A 15,182-nucleotide genomic window follows, 5' to 3' on the forward strand; every position below is an offset into this window, starting at 1 on the left:
GCAGAGCAGGCAGCCAGGGCTGGGCATGCTGAGGACGTGGGCTCAGCCCTGGGACACACACCTGAGCCTCTTCTCCTTCTCACAGTCCTTGTTTAGGGATGCCCCTTGTCTGGGACCTGCTCTTCCCTCACCACGTCTCATCACCCTGTGTGGATGTGATGGGAACCTACTCAGCCCCTTGGTGGTCTCGGGCAGATGACACCCCCGGGATACACCCAACTCCAACAACCTCCAGGGCCCAAAATGAAGTTTTATTTCAATTATTGTATTTATAACAGTGAGAGAGAGACAAGGGTGGCACCAAAACCCCCAGTTTCTATGGCAACCAGGAATAACCTCCTTGGAGACAGTGCTGTTTCTGACAATCTCCAGCCCAGACCCTGCTGATACAGGGCCTTGTGAAGAGACAGCCAAAGCAGGGTCCCTCAGCTTTGGAGCCCTCCCATCCCCAAAATGCCTTTTCTGCTGTCTCTAGCTGCTTCCTTTGCTCTCTGCCCTGTACTGCTCTGCAAAAAAACAGAGCCAGGAGGGATTTCTGCAGTTTCACAGCTGGAGGAGCAGGACAGGGCCCTGTCCTTGCAGAGCCCAGCCTGCATCCCACCAGCTCTTTGCTGCAGGTAAGTGCTCCTCACCAGCAGTCTTGCCCTGGATCAGGAGAGCCTCTGCCCCATCCTGCACTTCTCCAAGTTCTGATGGCAGATGATGGGGCACTGTTCACCCTGTCACACAGTGGTAGAGGTATTCCCACATGGAGATCTCACTGGGAGTCCAGCAGCCCATGACTTCTGGGAGAAGGCAGCCTGTGCTGCATTGCCTCATACCTATGTGGGACAACTCAACCTGGGGGTGCAAAGGGGTCTATCACCCATTCCTGGAGCAGCAGAGACTTCTCTGCTCCGAGGTAGCTCATGACACTGCATGGCATAGAGTCCTCCATGCCCACAACTGGAGAGAATCCTGGAAGGGGTGACCCAGGGAAGTTGTGGAGACACCATCTGGGCATGTCCTGGGCAACCTCCTCTGGCTGATCCTGCTCTGAGCAGGTGTGCTGGACTAGGTGATCTCCAGAGGTGCCTCCAGCCTTAACCTCCAGGGAGGTTTCTCCCTGCCCACTGTGTCCAAGGCCACAGAGTTCCCCAGAGCCACGTTTGGGGTGGGGGAGAAGCAGCCCAGACACCCCCTCTGGGCTCCAGGTGTGCCACAGGTCAACCATTTCAGCTATTCTGATGTCATTTTTTTCCCCAGCAGTAGGAAATTCTTATCCCGGCCCTGGCACACGTGTCACTGCTGCAGGAGCTGGGGTCACACCTTTAGGAGGCTGAGGTTGTCCCTGCTTCCTTCCTTGGGATCACCATCTGCTGGGAATGGCCATCGATGGCCATCAAGGGCCTGGGCCAAGTTTTAAGCATCAGTTCCTAGTCTTTCCTGCTCTGGTCTATGATCTCAGAACAAGCCCTGGGGCCTGGGAAAACAAAGCAGTACAGGTGGAAAATGATGTCTGGCTGCAGTCTGAGAGCTTTGAACAATATCTCTGTTTCCTTAGGAAAATAGTGGGAGGGAGGGATTCCATCTGTGCAGCAGAGCGTGGAGCAGGGCACAGAGCATGTGGGCAGAGGTAGCAGGCAAAGAGAGATGGGTGTGAGGCATCACTTGTGCTCCTTCCTACCTTGTGCTTGAATCTCCCTTCGTGGCACCAGGTGCCACAGGAAAGCAGGTTGGTCCTTCTCTGCTCCATCACACGGGCACAGGGGGTTCCTGAGGAGCTCTGTCTGAGGCACTGTCAGACACACACTGACCTAACTGCTGCTCCTGTGTCACCATAAGGGCTTCTGGAGCTTTTAATGCCACCAGCAGCACCAGCTCCAGAAAGGATCCCCCAGAGCTCCTCAGTCTTCAGGGGACATTTCACTGCCGAAATCACTCTGACTCTCCCCCACAACTTGCTGCTAAGCCGCATGCCATGGATCCCCTGCTAGGCAGCAGCCCCACCTGTGAGTCCCCAAGCCTCTGGGTGAAGACATTTCTCCACGTGAAGGTCCTGGCACTTTCCTCTCCCTTCCTGTAAACTGTGTTCTGCAATGTTCCTCTGCTGGCATCCCCATTTCAGAGACCTCCTCAACCTTCTTCACTGTGCAGAAAGAGCCTGGGAAGCCCCTGGGTGCCTCATCGAGGGCAACCATGTGAGGGATTCATCTCACTTCTCCTTACAGCTTATTTTCATGACTGCTCCTGTTGTACTCCACTGTTTGTTAATTCCAACCTCTTTGGCAGGCAACCACCTTTTGTCTACTCACAAAAATGTTTGAGTATTAGTTGTCATGCCTTTAGCAAGTTGTTCCTCAAAAAAAATGTTGGCTTGTCTGACCACGGTTTCACATTTCACTTGCCCAGGTTTACACTCCTCATTGTTTGGACACAGTTATGGCTTATTCAGAGATATCACTTTACTTCCAACAGGCTCCCACATTTGCTTTTCCAAAACATTTGCTATAACACTGCTGAGAATCTCTGTGGACAGACACGCACGTTTGCTCTCTGCCTCCAGTATCATATTTACAAAACATCCCACATGTAATAAAATATAAATACAAGATATAATGCTATTAAAGAGCATCCAAAGGAGGGCTGTGAGGATGGTGAAGGGTGTGGAGGGGCCATACCAGGAGTGGCTGAGGTCACTTGATCTGTTCATCCTGGAGAAGAGGAGCCTGAGGTCAGACCTCACTGGGGTCTGCAGCTTCCTCAGGAGGGGCAGCAGAGGGGCAACTCTGATCTCTGCTCTCTGTGACCAGTGATAGGACCCCAGGGAACAGCTGGAGCTGTGTCAGGGGAGGGTTAGGCTGGATATCAGGAAAAGATTCTTCTCCCAGAGGGTGCACAGACTCCCCAGGGCAGTGGTCATGGCCCCAAGACTGCCAGAGCTCAGGGAGCGTTTGGACAACGCTCTCAGGGACAGGGTGGGATGGTTGGGGTGTCATGTGCAGGGCCAGGAGTTGGACTCAATGCTCCCTTCCAGCTCAGGAGATTTTATGATTCCGTGATCCTCTTTTGGTTGCAAATTTTAATTTCTTAATTTCCTCTCTTTTTTTTTCAGTTTTTTTAATTTTAATAATGTCCCTGTTTTTTAAACATAACTATTGCTGCAGGTTTTATGCTGCTGGTTTCCTGTCCAAGAGATCACTGTGGTCATCAGAAGAACATTCTGGACTAAGTTTGTTGCCCTGCCTGTAAAACCACGTAACAGGTACACTGAGACTGGGATGAAGGAAGTGTGTGGGGGACTGGCTGTTGTTTGAAAGTACCAGGAGAAACTCTAAAGATGAAATTGTGAGCGTGTCCTGCACTGGGCACAATCAACACCAGGAAGATGCTGAGCAATCTGGTGTTTACATCAGCCCAGATGGCTGTGCTTTGATAAGGGCTGGAGTGCAGGAGTCTCATGCTTTGGTAGTGGAAGGATGGCAGCAAGATACAAACACATCCCTTACATCCTCCTCCTCCCCCACACCACCATGGCACCTCTAAAAACACTCGCAACAAGGACACCCAGACAAAGGCAGCAGTCCAGCCTGAGGCTCTTGGAAGGTGGATCAGAGCCTCCATGAAAATGGTTGATTCTACACGTAAAGAGTGTAGAAGACCTGTCAGCACTGTTTGCTGTAGCCAGTGAAGAGGAACCCGTGGGACACAGTGAGGATCAGCATCCCTCACACCAGTGCTGCACGTGGTCAGACCCCGTGTGGGTGAGTGTGAGGATGAGTGAAACCAAGAGGAACACAGAGGGAGAGACTCAAGCAGTTTATTTTAATAAAAACCCTCTTCCCAAAGGAATTTTTATAAATTAACACTGTACCTGGCCCAATGGAAGCACAGGCTCCAGCCTTCACCCCATTGACATGGCCTTGGAGGGCTTTCCAGGAGCTGGTCCACGGTGTGGTCTTGGGGGCTGAGGTGCCAGTGGTGTCTGAGTGCATTCAGCCTTTGCCACACACTTGTGCCTTGGCTGAGCCTGTGCCTGGAACTGGGATCCCTTTGCCCTGTGCAGTTGCCTGTGGGCCAGCCAGGCTGGTGATGCTGCTTCCAGCAGCTGTTGGGGACACACTCTTGGAGATTAAGGTTGGATCCCACAGTGGCAGGACCCTTGTAAAATCCTGGAGAGCTGTAAAGAGCCACCACAGTGGCTGTGAGCTGGGAATGGTGTGCAGAGGATGGTGGCTGGTGCTGTTCACTTCTCAAACCTGCCCAGACACACAGAGGTCAACAGAGAGGGGGTCTCTGAGGGCAACCAGGACTGTGATTGCAGTTGTCCAAATGCTCCTTGAGTTGGGCAGCATCTGAGCCTCAGAGCTCGGAAGGGATCTCCTTATCCTGACTCCAACACTGCAGGAGGAGAATAATGCTCGAGAGGATCCATGCTGGTGACCACCCTGACCCTGCTGGAAGCCAGCAGATCCATGGCTGGACAGGCTCACCCAGGAGAACATCCCTGAGGTGTCACCCCAGTGCAGGGAACTGTGGCTGTCTGTGACAGGGGTGCTCAGGGGGTCCCACTGCCCCAGCAGAGGTGGTGTGTGTGTTCACTGCCACGTGCAGGTGTGGGCATGAGGGCTTGTGACCATGTCATCTGCAGGGAAAGACATCACCCACAGGCTGGGGGATCCCCTGCACCGCACCGTGGGTCAGGTTGTGCTTCCTCACCACCCCATCCCGACTGCATTCCTGCAACATGACTCAGGGTTTGCAGATACTGCCTACTCCTGCCCAGCCACCGGGGAGGGCTTGGCCCCTCCTCCTGGCAGAGCAGGTTGGCAGGACTCTGCCATCCAAGGTCAGAAAGGTGTTTGGAATCAGGGAAAGGGGGAGGCAGGAGCGTGGGTTCCATCATGGGAGGCTTGGAGCTACAGTAGAGGCACTTTGCAGTGCTCCTTCCTCCTGAGGGAGGAGACCTGGTCCCTCTGCAGTCACCTGTCAGCACGATCCCATCTGGACATCCCAGGCTCAGCACCCCTCCAAAGCAGACTCCAAGGAAACTGCAGGAACACCAAGTGGCTGGCACCCAGCAGCTGATGCTCCTCATCACTTCTCAGTCACTGAATGGGAAAAGACCAATGGGAGCAGAAGGGTCCTTCCATCTTCCAGGCTGAGGTTAGAAAACTTCAGCTTCTGTGAACACAGAACAAGAAGAAAAGTGAGAAAATGGTGACAGGGAAAAGAGAAAAGTAATTTCAGCAAATTGAGCCATTTCAACAAATCTCAGAGGAAGAGAGGCCTGAAGATGGGTCCCCAACCTGAACATGGGTGAGGGACCAGAGGTGTCTCTACCAGCAGCAGAGGAGATGAGATGGGAAGGGAAAGGCACTATAGGCTAAAGCCATGTTGGGCAGTGGAAATAGCAGACCTTTCCCCAAGTTCCATGAACAGTTTGGGACTGAAACTCTACCTCAGAGTAGGAATTTTCCCCAGTGAACTGGTGACCTGACTGGGGCCATGGCACTGATCAAACTGGGCTGGTTTGATGGGAGCAGAGGTGCAGAAGGAGCAGTGACTTCCTTCCCAGCACGTACCAAAACTCAGGGCCAGCCCTTGGCGAGAGGGGATTTCTATTTTAAACGGAACTGACTCAGTCTCTCACACTTCTCTCTGGTCTCTGTCACCCTCACAGCCACCCCCACCCCGAGGTGTTTGCACAAGGGGCACGGCTGGGCCTTCAGCCTGACACACACAGAACAACTTCAAGTCTTCTCTGCACAGGGTCCTCTCAACTGGCAATGACAAAACACTTTTGGGGCAGGTTTTTGATGCACCAACAGATACTATTGCAGGATCTTTCCTCTCCAAATATTGCTCTCCTCACCTTCCACAAGACTCAAGCAGAGCTGCTGCTTTTTATTGGTTCATTCTTATTTTGGGTGGGTGTTTTGGCTGCTGTCTGTCAAAGTGTTGGGAAAGGAGGAAGATATGGGGTATCTGCTGGCATTCCCTGTGTTACAGGAGTGGGCTGGCACTCTGGGCTGGCAGCAGTGCCCTTACACCACCTGGCAGAGTTGCCACCTGCCTGGCAGCCTGCCCTTTCCCCAGCCCCGGAGCCTGACACGGCACCAGCTCAAATATCTGCCCGTGGTATCTTATCTGCCAGCCTGCCACGCACTGGGAATGGGGAGATGGCCCAGATATTCCATTTCATGGGTTTCCTACGTCCACAGCCATGGGCTTGCCAGAGCACAGGCATGTAGGGCAGGAGCCCCCTGGCTGTGCCCCACTGGTTCTGCTCAGCACTGGCCCTCTGCTCTCCCCTCCCTTCTTTGGGGCTCCCTCAGCACCCCACAGACACAGGGATGTAAGGTGCTGGAAATCCTCCAGAGCTTTGCCATGTGATGCTCACAGGGTGTTGCCATTTGGATCCTACTCTCCCACTGCCCCCCTCTGCCCTTGCTCCCCACTGGCAGCCCCAGGATTGCTCCTATAGAAGGAGAACAGAGACACTGTTTTGTGTTCTGAGTGTCCCAGACAGGAGGCACAGACCTGCCAGCCTGGGCAGGACACAGTCACCTGCATGGCTGTGACTAGGACCATGGACTTAAGACACCCTTGTAGGACCAAGGGACCATCTGCCCCAAGCACAAATAGTCCCCAGGAGTGTGCTGGGACTGCAGATGGCCCTGGGTTGCTGGCTGCTACATTTGAAGGGACCCACAAGGATCATTCAGTCCAACTCCTGGCCCTGCTCAGGACACCCCAACAATGCCACCCCATCCCTGAGAGCATTGTCCAAACGCTCCTGGAGCTCTGGCAGCCTTGGTGCTGTGCCCACTGCCCTGGGGAGCCTGTTCAGTGCCCAACCACCCTCTGGGGGAAGAATCTTTTTCTGATATCCAGCCTAACCTCTGCTTACACAGCTCCGTGCCATTTCACTGGTCACCAGAAGAGGACGAGGGGTGCAGGGCTGTCTCTGTTCCCAGCTGGTACTCCTGACTCAGTGGAGTAGGCAGGAAAGGTCCCAGCATGATGGTCAAGGCATGCAGGCAGCAGACCATGCCCATGACCACACTGTCAGGGACAGGACAGAGGGGTGAGGAGGCTTCCTTGGAGCTCAATAGCTTCTCCCGGGGCACAACAGCAGACTTTGGACATCTGCCAGCTAAGTGATGTGTCTTACCAGCTCCTCAGCGATTGCCCAAAGCTGTGAAGAGCAGAGACATCCCCCACCTACAGTCACGAGTGCTATCAGCTCCAGGCTGCAGTTGCTGCTTCATCACCACCTCCTCGGCGCTGGCCTCACGTCACCCGTCACTTTGCCACACCTGGGAGATACCAGCAGGGTGTCGTCACCTGGTGACTCAGGGCCACTGGCTTTGGAGCTTGATTGGAGCCCCTGACCTGAATCTGGGGTAATCCTGCAGGCCTTGCTGTGGCACTGAGGAGCCCCAGCCCCCTGTGGGTCGCTGGCTGGGGGCCGTGTGGGTCAGAGACTCAGTGCTGAGCAACTCACCTCATGGGACTGAGTCATGGGAGAGTGGGGAAAACTGCACTGGGAACCTGAGGCTTTCTCCATCCTCTCCCTCTCTCTGTCCTGCTGCCACAGCCATAGCTAACAAACAGCTCTGCCCCGCAGGTGGCAGGTCTTGGAGCCTGGGATGGATGGTGCCACTTGCACTTCTGTTCTTGTGACTGGCCTTGCTGGTGCTGCAGGTGTTGGGGTAGAGCAGCTCCAGCACTGGTTGGAGTACATCTTTCCCAGCTGTGGCTGTAATGTGGGCATCTCAAGGTGCAGGGAGTCTGCAGGGTAACAAGTTTGGTAGGGAGGTTTTTCCCTCCCTGTGTCATCCTTGGAGCACGCTGGGCAGTACCACAGCCATGGAAAATAGGACTTTTAAGGTAAAGGCTTAAAAGATTATTATCTTAAAAGATTATTATCTTAAAAGGATATTCCCGTCCTGTCCTACTCCCTTCCCTGAGCCTGGTCTGTAGATATCCATGTGGTGCTGATGGAGTGAAGCTCTGGGACCTCGGGGGGGGGGGTCCTGGCCCCCCAGTCCACACAGCACCAGCACAGTCCCAGCTCCCCAGTGCCCTGCAGTGGGCACAGGTACCAACCCTGCATGTCAGAGCACAGGCAGGTGCCTGTCTCCTCCCACAACCTCCTGCATCTGAGGACCCTGGCACAACTTTTCCCCCCACTTCCTTCTCCACAGCACTGGGGATGTGACCAGCTCCAGGGGACACCCCTGGTCCTTGGGGTCTCTGTGTGGCCCTGACTGTATGTGGCTTCAGCAAAGGCTTCTCTGGCTCCAGAGCAGGGGTCCATTGGGAGGGGCGTCTGTCTGGCAAGACAAGGGCACAGCCCACCAAGGTGCATGGACAGGCTGTGGGCAGGGAGAGTTGACCTGGGGACACAGGTGTGCCCTGCGACCAGGACATCTCCAGGGGGGAGAACAGGTTTTGGGGGGGGCCAATATGTGTGATGGTGACCTCAGTGAAGGTGGTATGGAAAACCCCCAGCCCTGCTGGGGACTGGAGAAGGGAGGGGAGCCCTCATTTGCATGTGCACAGAGCAGGGAATTTTCCATCAGCCAGCAGCCGAAATTTCTGCCCAGTGACCTTTGTCCCCACCCAGGGTGGGGAGCCCACGGCAGCTGACAAATGTCCCCACTGGCAGGCTGGGGACCAGCCTCTCGGTGTGTGGGACAGCCTGGGCTGTGGCAGCCAGAGGGGGCAGAGCCAAGGGGTCTGGATCCTGTCTCCAGCACCCTCCCACTGCCAGCAAGGTGCAAAACAAGCAGGACCCCCCAGAGCTCCCTCAACATGTCCCCAGGGAGGGCAGTCCCCAGCCACCTCTGGGCATCAGTGGGGGACCAGCACCCCCAGTCCCTCTGCTCACCCTGCTGCCAGCTCCTGGCGTTGATCCCTGGCCCCACAGGAAGGGATGAGCTGTGGTACAGGCTCTGGCACAGGACCTTTATGGGGTTGCTCAGCACATCCCAGCATCAGGCCCTGGCCGCTGTGACCAGGTGCTGCCCATGGATGCAGGATGAGCAGTATCTGGTCAGGATGGTCAGGGTGAGCTCTCTGGTTTGAGGGCAAGCTGTGGGTGGACCAGAAGAGGCCGTGGAGACGATGAATATGGGCTGTAGGTCTCTGAATGGAGTGCCTGCAACAGAGAAACTTGTGGTCACCACTCCTGAACAGCTGACAGCCCCTGTGAGCAGGGCTGCCTGCACACAAGGACCCCCTGGATGCACCACAGGCTCTCCCAAAGCTCCTGGCCCACCTGTGCTCAGTGCTGGGCACAGATCCCCTCCTGGAGGGCTGTGATGCTGGCCCACTCTGCTGCCAGGCTTGAAGCCCAGCAGCCTTTGTGGGGTGCAGCACACCAAGCAGAGACTGCCCACACATCACCTCCTTCCTCACAGCTTTCTAAGGAAACACAAACCACAGTATTCCTGGTAAGCACAAGTCACCTTGACTTTTGCTCCAAGCCCTGGAACAGCTGGAGCAGAGAACGGCCCAGGGGCCTGTGCCTGGCTCGGGGCTCCACTGCTCTGTGGACAGGTTGTTTCCCACAGCTGCAGGAGGAGCTGGGATTCACTCACAGCAGCCAGGGATGGCAAAGCATCCCGAGAGTGGTGCTAGGAAACAGGGGGGATGAACCCATCACCTTCACCAGGATGGCATTCCCCAGGGTTTAGGGGACCCCATGCATCCATCACTCCACACAACACCGGAGCCCTGACCACAGCATTTGATGGACACAGCAGCAAGGGAGCATGAGGTTTACTCACAGTAGGGAAAAATGAAGGATTTCTTGCTCAGTCTCAGCAAGAGAGACTGAATTGAGCTAAGTGGAGAAATACTCATCCTGAAATAAAGGTGGTGAACTTGAGGATGGTTTGTTTTCTACACTGAACTTAGGAGTGGTTTTGGTCCAACTCATATTTTGCATTTGTGACTTCTCGTGCATTTGCAGGGAACTTGGGGGTGAATTACCAAGGGGGCTCCACCACAGGGGAGAGCTCAGGGTCTCTCCCAAGGGCCTTTTGCTGCTTCCAGAACATCTCTCATTTAGTTCCATGGCAAAATACTGCCTCTGCCCTAAGCTGACCTTGCCATGGGTTCTCAGTTCCTCCTGGAACATGTGACCACCCCAGTGCAGACAGAAGCACAGCCCCTGCTCCCAGGGCTGAGAATGCTTCCCTGCACACCCAGGGCTGCATCCAGTGCCCTGACACCAACCCACAGAGTGCCTGGATGTCCCCATGCTGCTCCCTGCAAGGCAGCCCCAGGAACTCTCCTCCTGCTGTGGCTCAAGGAAAATCCCATCGTCATTTTGGTTTTCTCACTGTAAAACGGGTTTGAGTGTTCATGTCATGCTTTACACCGGTGACCCCTGGGAAACCCACCCACAGGAGCAGAGCTGACATCCTGCAGGAGATCAAGAAGGTCACAGGCTGTGGGTTCAGTCTGGCAGTGCTGGCAGCAGTGAGCTCAGTGCAGCGTGGCGTGGTCAAATGGGAGCAGCTTTCCATGAGCTCCAGGGAGCAGGGGAGGGGAAACTGCAGCTCCAGAGCCTGCCATGGCTCCTGGCCTGCACCATGGTATGCTGGGAACAGCTGGTCAAACCCTGAGGGTGCTTCACTCCCCAGATCCCCAACTCCCATTACACACAATCCCCCCGGGGAGCAATGACATAAAAACTGGGACTGGAGTGGGTGAGTTTCTCTGACTCCTTTCTTGCCTCTGCAGGAGGTCCCTGGGACCCCCTCTCTGGTTCTATCATCACCCCCATGGAGGAACCCAGCAGGGTGGAGGTTCAGTGCCACTGGGACACTGCTGGGAACACCCAGACTGAGAGGGGCAGGCTCAGCCACACACGCTGCTGACAGGGGGCTGGGGTGGGCACAGACACTGGGCTGGCCTCAGCCCCCAGTGGGAGGGCTAGAAAGTCCCAGGGGAGTATCAGGACAAGGGGAGACAGCAGTGAAGGGGAGGTCCTTGGCAGTGCCCACCACCTGCAGCCCTCCAGCAGAGCTGCCGGAGCGCTGGGTTTCCTGCACCAGCCGTCTGTGTTTGCCATGTCCCCTCCCTGCCCTCTCTCTCCTTTCCCGGGCAAACAGGCGTGTACCAGCCTGGCTATTGCTTGGCTCCCGCAGTCAGACTGTTTGGTGGAAACAAAAGGGAACGTTTTCCTCCTCCCATCGGGTTTTTGGGTCTCGCATGCCCTGAGTCTCTCCAGCAATAGGGGATTTGTGAGGTGGCACGGGGTGAGGGGCACCTCACAAGTGGCAGGGGGTGGTGGGGGTTGGAAGCAGTGTCCCCTGCTGCTCTGTGCTGTCAGAGAGAGCTTGTGGCCACCCTGAGAGCTCACCAAAGCTTGCCAGAAGGCAGGCTGGAGCCTCACAGGGTTCTGACATTGATTCTGATTTAAGAAAGAAAATGTTCTCATCAACAGAGACAAACCAGGCGTGAAAGTGAATGTGAGCACGACCCTCCTTCAGTCACTGCCTGTTGTTTGTTGGTATGGGGGGGTCTCGCCCTGCAGGGCTCTGGGAGACCTGAGCTGGGTGTGTGCTCACTGTTGGGGTCTGATGAGGGACAGGCTTCTGACAAGAGCAGAGGTTCTGGCATCCCCAGAACCCGGGGTAAGGATGCTCTGTAACACAATGGCCATGTGGAGAGGAACCTGAGCCAGAGCCTCAGTGCAAAGGTGTGGGGGTTGGCACACACCCCACACACCATGGGGGACAGAGCAGCTTGTCCTTGCTGCCCCGCTGCCCTCCCAGCCTGAGACAAACAGCTCAGCATTACTGGGGCTCTCACCTCCTGGAAAAGATGCTCCTCATCCTGCACACAGTCAGTTCCAGGTCTCCTCAGGTGACCTCCCACCCCACTGTCCCTCTCAGCACAGGCATCACACTTGCAGGCACCTTATTACCACCCAGACTTCAAGCTTCCTCCACCTCAGCCATTCCACTGGGCTTGGATTGGAGTAAATGGCACAGAGCAATTCTCCTTTGCCCCAGAAATCCCCAAGCCAGTGAGCAGTGGCAGAGAGACCAGGCACAGCTTTAAAAAAGGCAACAGCTTTAAAAAAACCTCAGAACAGGGCAGACAGTGTGGTGCAGTGCAGGCTCAGGAATGCTCCTGACTCTTGTCCCTCTTCTATCAGAGGGTTTGGAATGTGTTACTGAGGGGGTATCCCTGTGGGCCCCAAGGTGGCCAGATGCAGGTCTTAGGTAGGGTATGATTTTTATGCAGACTTGTCCAAAACATAGATGGTTGAATGAAATATCTGAAAGGGCAGTGCAGGAACAAACCTCCCCTGGGTCACTGATGAAGTACCTCCCAGACTGCAGACCTGCAAAACACACACTCATCTCCCCAGAAACAGTCTCACCCATCTGTGAATTTGAGCTGGAGAAGATAAATGTGCATTTCCCAAATAGCCACTGGGGCTGTCTGGCCCCAGTCTGGGGACAGCCAGGGACCCTCGCTGGCTGAGAGCCCCTGGACAGAGTGAGGGAAGGAAGAGAAGCATCTCAGAGAGGCATCTTGGACAGTGATTCTGTGGGTTACAGAACCAGCCTGAGGTCACTCCCGTGCCACTGAAGTGTCACCTTGCCCCAGTGAACTCTGCTGTTGTCTTCAGGCAGCTCCCCGGCACACCCGGCCCTTGTGCAAATGAAACAAGACTAAAAATAGCTCCGGCTCGCTACAGAACAACACCTGGCTGCCAGCACCTGCCCAGACCCGTGCTCCAAGGGCTCCCTCCTCCGAGCTGATGTGGTCACTGAGGGAAGACCTCAGCCTCCCTCTCTCCTGCCCCAAGCCCTGCCTGCCCTCTGCTTGCCCTTCTCTTAGCAAGCTGGGGGATGCTGGGTGATGTTGGAGGATGTTCAGGGTATGCTGGGGGCTGCCAAGCTGCCCATCCTGGCCACTGGCACAGCGTGGTTTTCCCCCAAGCCTCACTAAGGTGCAGTAGCATCACTCCCTGAGCATAACGTGGGGACTGATGCCACCATTTCTCCTTCCTGGCCTTTGAAGAGGGAACTGGGGTTGGCACTGGGAGTTCACGGAGGAGGAAGTTCAAGTTATCCATCCTTCAGTTAACCAGACTTAGTTAAATCATTGGCAGTGCTTGGCTGTCTAAACTGCCCATGCCCTGGCTCTGCTGGCACCCCTGTACCTGGGCACAACACTGTGCCCCATTCAAACTGGACACAGCTCAGCTCTTTCTGGGGTTTGTTCTCCACTAAGTAAAAACTTGGCTCGTTTTAGGTATAGGATAGATTCCCTGCAGTCCTTGCCACCAGAGCACCTGAAGCCATTGCCAGCCCACGGCAGCCCTGTGGGATCCTCGGGCTGTTAATGAGCTCAGGCTGAGCTGTTCTTCCTCTGTCACACTCAGGCTCTGCCAAGATCAGGCCAGTGATCACTTAGAGGCGCTGGTGCCTCTGCCCCCAGGCCAGACCTCAGGCATTGCCACTGTCTGCTCCTGTAGAACCCAGCCAGAGCTAAAATCCTCCTTTTCTCATGGGAAGTTTCCAAATGATGCTCCAGAGCACTGTTGAGAGTTGGAGAGCAGCATCTGGCTGCAGAATCAGCGTGAGAAATGAGAGTATGTGGGCTCTGTGGCTGTGTCTGATCCTCTCTGTCACACACAGTGGAGGAACAGCTCCAAGTGCAGGAGTGATGAAGAGCTTGTGCTTCGCTGAGCCCACTGATCTGGGAGCAGAAACTCCTTCTGCCCCAACCAGAGTTTCTTCCAGCCCAGCTGTGGTGGCTGAGCACCAAGTGCCAGCTGAGCACAATGTGACTTTGAGCAGAGCAGGGGGCATGCCACCCTGTCATCAATGTCCTGCATCCCAGCACTGAAACCCCTGCCAACCAGTGTCCTGCATCCCCCTGAAACCCCTGTCAGCAATGTCCTGCCAGCTGTGGCCACACACACACACCTGGAAGGAGGAACCTCTTAGCCCTGGGACTCAGTTTCCCGTGCTGGCTCTGGTGGCATTGGCTGTGCCAGTACCCAGTGATGCTGCAAGAAGCCCGTGTCCCCCAGTGCTCTGGAACATCAGCTCAGAGTGCCTTGTGGCTCGGGGAGGAGCAGGCACAGTGCCAGAAGGAAATGGCAGTGGGGTCCCAGACAGGGGGAAGCTGGTGTTCACTGCTGCTGCCCTGTGCAGGACAGGAACACACTCCTTGAGCTCCTTGGGTGTGGGGCACCTCTGCAGCTCCAGGCCTTGCAGGCATCCATCCCCATGGGGCTGCCTGCATGCCACAGGGCATGTCCCCCTGTCCCCCTGGTCCCACAGGCCTGGGGAAGGGGTGACAGCATAGGGAGGGAAGTAGGGAAGCAGGAGATGAGGACAGAGCAGAGGAGGTGGATATGTGGAGAGGAGATGAAAACAGAGAAAGATGGTGGGTGTGGGAGAGACAGGATGGGTCTGGGGAGGAGTCAGAGATACAGGGATCAGGCACCCCAGTTCTGTTCAAAGTGTTGTCCCTGGGGGAAGTCAGTAGGAAAAGCAGCAACAAACCTTGGGAGAGCTGGACCATCAGATCTGACCCCTCATTGTGGCAAGAAGCATCACCTGGGGCGACCTGCCCTTCCTCTTGCCAGGGGCAGCCCCGATGCCCCTCCAGACCTGGGGTTCAGCCATTTGAGAGTGTCCTGAATCCAAGCTGAGAGTGCAGGGGATGTGCCACGTGGTGCCCAGTGCCAGACCTCAGGACTCCTGAGTGCTGCCTGCTCCAGGGAGAGAGTGGAAGATCTCCTGTGGGAAGAGCTGAGCTCATCAGGCCATGCCCAGTGCCAAGCTGTGGGCATCCCTCATCTGGCTTGTTCTGCAGGGATGTTGGGGGTGCCTGAGGGTGCTGGGGAAGACTGGAGGAGCTTGGGGGATACTGGGGGATGCTGAGGGATACCAGGAGGTGTTGGGGGATATTGGGGGTTGTTGAGGGATGCTGAGGGATGCTGGGGAGATGTGAAGGGATGTTTGGGGATGCTGGAGGATTTTTGAGGGATCCTGAGGGACGTTGGGGGAATGCTGGGAAGACGCTGGGGAATGTTTGCGGATGCTGGGGGATTTTTTGGGGATGCTGGGGGAATTTTGGGTGATACTGGGAGGATGCTGGGGAATGTTTAGGGATGCTGGGCGATTTGTCAAGATGCTGGGAAGATGTTT

The sequence above is a fragment of the Corapipo altera genome, unplaced genomic scaffold, assembly GCF_003945725.1.
Source record: "Corapipo altera isolate COAL_440 unplaced genomic scaffold, ASM394572v1 202, whole genome shotgun sequence".
Classification (NCBI taxonomy): Eukaryota; Metazoa; Chordata; class Aves; order Passeriformes; family Pipridae; genus Corapipo; species Corapipo altera.